Genomic DNA, 5,616 nt, shown 5'->3' on the forward strand with positions numbered 1-5,616 from the left:
TTTTAACTGTGCTTCTTTGCAGAATGGAGATTTTTCTGAACATACATATGGATTCTTGTAGAACTGCCTGTAGTTCTTGCACTAGCCACCAGCTGGCATCACCAGGTGGTTGCCCCAGGCAACTTTGCTTTCCAGTAATTCTGAGAGGTTGGGGTCAGGGAAGTTCCAGGTTGGGTAATGCCTGTTCCCACAACTTGCCTCTTCTCACTTGCCTCAATCTTGTCTGCTAACTATTCTTACTTAAAAATCTAGCTTTAAGGACAAAAGACTTGCTCTTCCCTCTTCTGCCTTGAGTTCATAACACTTGTCATTTATGAGTATTTTCTTTAGAGAGTTCCTAGCAGAACTTCTTTGGCCTTGATTAACTTATGAAGCAACTCCTAAATCCACTTTTCTACCCTGACCCTTCTCTAAGTGCTACCATCTCAACACAGCAAACCCAGGACTGGCTGGTTTATTCTTCATCAGATGCTAAAGAATTGTGGAGATGAGTCCTTTAAAAGCACATCGATAGCTCTGAGTAATATGCAGCACAGTTCAGTGCCATCTTTCTGCCCTTTCTTTCCATCTCCGCCCTCCTACGCTGATGTTGCAGTTATAGCAAATACCCTCCAGGTTTCTGTCACTGTTCACTAGGTTTTCAATTTATACTTGACAACTGTTTTTCCTCTATACACTTACTTTACCACATGAACACTGTATTTATTTATTTATAACATCTTTATTGGAGTATAATTGCTTTACAATGGTGTGTTAGTTTCTGCTTTATAATACAGTGAATCAGCTATACATATACATGTATCCCCATATCTCCTCCCTCTTGCGTCTCCCTCCCACCCTCCCTATCCCACCCCTCTAGGTGGTCACAAAGCATCGAGCTGATCTCCCTGTGCTATGCGGCTGCTTCCCACGAGCTATCTATTTTACGTTTGGTAGTGTACATATGTCCATGCCACTCTCTCACTTCATCCCAGCATACCCTTCCCTCTTCCTGTGTCCTCAACTCCATTCTCTACATCTGCATCTTTAATCTTGTCCTGCCCCTAGGTTCTTCAGAACCATTTTTTTTTTTAGATTCCATATATATGTGTTAGCATACAGTATTTGTTTTTCTTTCTGACTTACTTCACTCTGTATGACAGACTCTAGGTCCATCCACCTCACTACAAATAACTCAATTTCATTTCTTTTTATGGCTGAGTAATATTCCATTGTATATATGTGCCACATCTTCTTTATCCATTCATCTGTTGATGGACACTTAGGTTGCTTTCATCTCCTGGCTATTGTAAATAGAGTTGCAATGAACATTGTGGTACATGACTCTTTTTGAATTATGGTTTTCTCAGGGTATATGCCCAGTAGTGGGATTGCTGGGTCGTATGGTAGTTCTATTTTTAGTTTTTTAAGGAACCTCCATACTCTTCTCCATAGTGGCTGTATCAACTTACATTCCCACCAACAGTGCAAGAGGGTTCCCTTTTCTCCACACCCTCTCCAGCATTTATTGTTTGTAGATTTTTTTATGATGGCCATTCTGACTGGTGTGAGGTGATAACTCATTGTAGTTTTGATTTGCATTTCTCTAATGATTAGTGATGTTGAGCATCCTTTCACGTGTTTGTTGGCAATCTGTATATCTTCTTTGGAGAAATGTCTATTTAGGTCTTCTGCCCATTTTTGGATTGGGTTGTTTGTTTTTTTGATATTGAGCTGCATGAGCTGCTTGTAAATTTTGGAGATTAATCCTTTGTCAGTTGCTTCATTTGCAAATATTTTCTCCCATTCTGAGGATTGTCTTTTCGTCTTGTTTATTGTGCAAAAGCTTTTAAGTTTCATTAGGTCCCATTTGTTTATTTTTGTTTTTATTTCCATTTCTCTAGGAGGTGGGTCAAAAAGGATCTTGCTGTGATTTATATCATAGAGTGTTCTGCCTATGTCTTCCTCTAAGAGTTTTATAGTGTTTGGCCTTACATTTACGTCTTTAATCCATTTGGAGTTTATTTTTGTATATGCTGTTAGGGAGTGTTCTAATTTCATTCTTTTACATGTAGCTGTCCAGTTTTCCCAGCACCACTTATCGAGGAGGCTGCCTTTTCTCCATTGTATATTCTTGACTCCTTTATCAAAAATAAGGTGACCATATGTGCGTGGGTTTATCTCTGGGCTTTCTATCCTGTTCCAGGGATCTATATTTCTGTTTTTGTGCCAGTACCATACTATCTTGATTACTGTAGCTTTGTAGTATAGTCTGAAGTCAGAGAGTCTGATTCCTCCAGCTCCGTTTTTCTTTCTCAAGATTGCTTTGGCTATTCGGGGTCTTTTGTGTTTCCATACAAATTGTGAAATTTTTTGTTTTAGTTCTGTGAAAAATGCCATTGGTAGTTTGATAGGGATTGCACTGAATGTGTAGATTGCTTTGGGTAGTATAGTCATTTTCACAATGTTGATTGTTCCAATCCAAGAGCATGGTATATCTCTCCATCTGTTTGTATCATCTTTAATTTCTTTCATCAGTGTCTTATAGCACATGAAATTTCTTTCATCAGTGTCTTATTTTAAATAAATATATTGCCTTATATTGCACAATTATCTACTCCTTTGGAATCTTTTCTTCATTTCTTTAATTTTTTTTCCCCCATGCAAATGCTACTTTCTACAAAAACCCTACCCAGATTCATCTTAACCAGAAATACTCAGCCTTCTCCCCATACTCTGATAGCCCTTGTCCTGCATCTATATAAAGGCACCTAAACGCCAGGGCAGTGAGAGCAGGAGAGTATGCTGGGCAACCCACAGCCTCTGGAGTTGGGAGAACTTGGGTCTGCTTCCTGCCTTTTCCACTTTTGAGGGCAAGTTATGAGGCCTTAACTACTTTGGGCCCCAGTTTTCTCATCTGTAAAATGGGAACAGTGATATCTACTTTATATGGCTGTTGTGAAAATTAAATCACGTACCTAAGGTTCTTAGCACAGTGCCTACTATAGTAGTTCTGTGTCTGGCACATATTAAGGACTAAATTGATCTTGGATATTATTAATATTATTTAGGGTATTTATCCATTCATTCACTCTATAAATACTGTGGGGTGTCTTACTTCCTTTGGGTTGCTATAACAAAATACCACAGACTAGATAGGTTATAAACATCAAAAATTTATCCCTCACAGTTCTAGAGGCTGGAAGTCCAAGATCAGGGTGCCAGCACAGGCCCTGGGGAAGGCCCTCTTCCCACTTGCAGACTGCCGAATTTTCACTGTGCCCTCAGGTGGTGGAAGGGGTTAGGGAGCTCCTTGGAGCCTCCTTTATAAATCACTAATCCTATTCATGAGGGGGATTAGGATTTCAACATATGAATTTGGGGGCAGGGAGTGGAGAGACACACACAAACATTCCAGCCCATAGCATGGGGCTTACTCTATAGAGTGGACTGAAATGTGTCCCCCCAAAATTTGTAAGTTGAAGTCCTAACCCCCAAAGTGTCTGTATTTGGAGGTAGGGGTACGGTCTTCCTGGAAGTATTTAAAGTTAAATGAGGTCTAAGTATAGGGCCCTGAACCAATAGGATTAGTGTCCTTATAAGAAGAGACACCAGATAGTTCTCTCTCCCCATCTCTCCACCTCCCTCTCTCTCTCTCCCTGCCATGTGAGGATACAACAGAAGGTAGTCTGCAAACCAGGAGGAGGGCTGTCACCAGAACCCGACCATGCTAGCACCTTGATCTTGGACCTCCAGCCTCTGGAACTGTGAGAAAATATATTGTTTAAGCCACCAGTCTATGGTATTTTGTTGTAGCAGCCCAAGCTGACTAATACGGACATGTAACCAAATAGATAAATATATAATTCATATACCGATGAGTACTAGAAGAAACATAAATGTGGGTGAGGGGATTTTAGAATGATAAGTATAGATACAGTAGACAGGAAAGGCCACCCCAAGGAAGTGACACTGGGACAGACACCTGAAGGAAATGAGGAAGGACTTATGAGAATATCTTGGGTCACAACATTCCAGGCAAACAGCAAGTGCAAAGTCCTTGAAGCATTCTTGGCCTGCTTGAGGAACAGCAAGGAGAGAGTAAGTGGGAGAGTGAGAGGAATAGGGATGCAGACCAGATTCCATGGCCAGATAGCTTGTGTAAGGTCTTTGGAGTTTCTATAATAATTGGCTGGATTTTGTAGTAAGTATAACATTTTTTCAGTCCACAAATCATGGTCCAAAAGTAACTGTCTTTATTTTTCTATAGCTAAACGTAGTTTCTATCTTAAGGTCTCAGTCTGCTCACTGGTTGAAAACTGGTCTGGTCAATTCCAGATTTTCTTGGTCAATTCAGGATTTTCCTGTCATCCCAAGTTTAAAATCAATCAATTCTAAACAAAAAAAATTTTTTTTAAATCTCCTTTTCTCTGCTTCTCTCTAGGGTAGCATTTAAGTTCCCAGATATTTAAAGGACAGTGCAAAGGAGTATTGATCTGTCATTCCTTACTTGCCAACACTGACACCTGCTGAATGTCTCATCCTGTCTGGTCCTCAGATGTCGTTATCTCTCCGGGATGGCGTCTGTTGAGATGCCCACATCTCCATCTAGTCCTTGGTCACAATCTTTTGTGACATTTTGCACATGCTGTACCCTTTGGCAAAACCCCTTGGTTAACTGGTTTTCTCTTTCAGCTAACTCTAAGAAAGCCCTCTAAGGAAGAGGGGATGTCTAGAAAAATCCAGCCGTTCTCTTAGCCAGCAGGATGCTTGGCAGGGCTCCCCAGGCCCTCTCTGTCCAATGGCATCCCTCATGGGCTTTTGGGCTGGGTCACAGTAAAGTGGTAATGGGACTTCCGTGAGGGGTCAGCCTCCAGATTTCAGATGGAAAGTTGGCACAGTCTCTTCTACTCTCAGATCACTCTAAGCTTATCTAGGAATCTGGAGTTAATCCAAAAAGGGTAGGTGAGATATTATCTTCTTATTTTAGAAAAGATAGATAATTATCTTTCTCATTCCCCTCATATGGCACTCATTTCCCACTTGCCCCCTGCCAGGATACCAAAATCTGCAGATGCTCAAGTCCCTTCTATAAAATGGTGCAGTATTTGCATATAACCCACACACATCCTCCTGTATACTTTAAACCAGCTCTAAATTACTTACAATTCGAAGTAAATGCTGTGTAAATAGAAGTAAATACAGTGTAAATTATATGTAAATAGTTGCCTGTGCACAGCAAATTCAAGTTTAGCTTTTTGAAACTTTCTGGAATCTTTTTTTTTTTTTTAAATATTTTTGATCTGCAGTTGGTTGAATCTGTGGATGTGGAACCTGTGGATACGGAGAGCCAGAGAGCCTAAGAGCCTGATGTATGTTCCTTCCCCAAGTGCCTGAGGCATCAATGGAACAACAACAAAGAAACCAAGCATACCAGAACCAGGAAGAGAAGCCCCTTCCTCCTTCAGTTTCCCTCCAGCACCCTCTACTGGCAATGTTTAACATGGCGCCAGTGGTGAAGGAGAAATCCTTACAGAGGTTACTTCCATTAACACAGAGGAAGCACAAAAGGTGAATTTGGAGCTGAGAGGCAATAAGTTGATAACTGACATGTGGATGATGTACAGCGTTCATGTG

This window comes from Eubalaena glacialis, chromosome 11 (genome assembly GCF_028564815.1).
Source record: "Eubalaena glacialis isolate mEubGla1 chromosome 11, mEubGla1.1.hap2.+ XY, whole genome shotgun sequence".
Taxonomy (NCBI): domain Eukaryota; kingdom Metazoa; phylum Chordata; class Mammalia; order Artiodactyla; family Balaenidae; genus Eubalaena; species Eubalaena glacialis.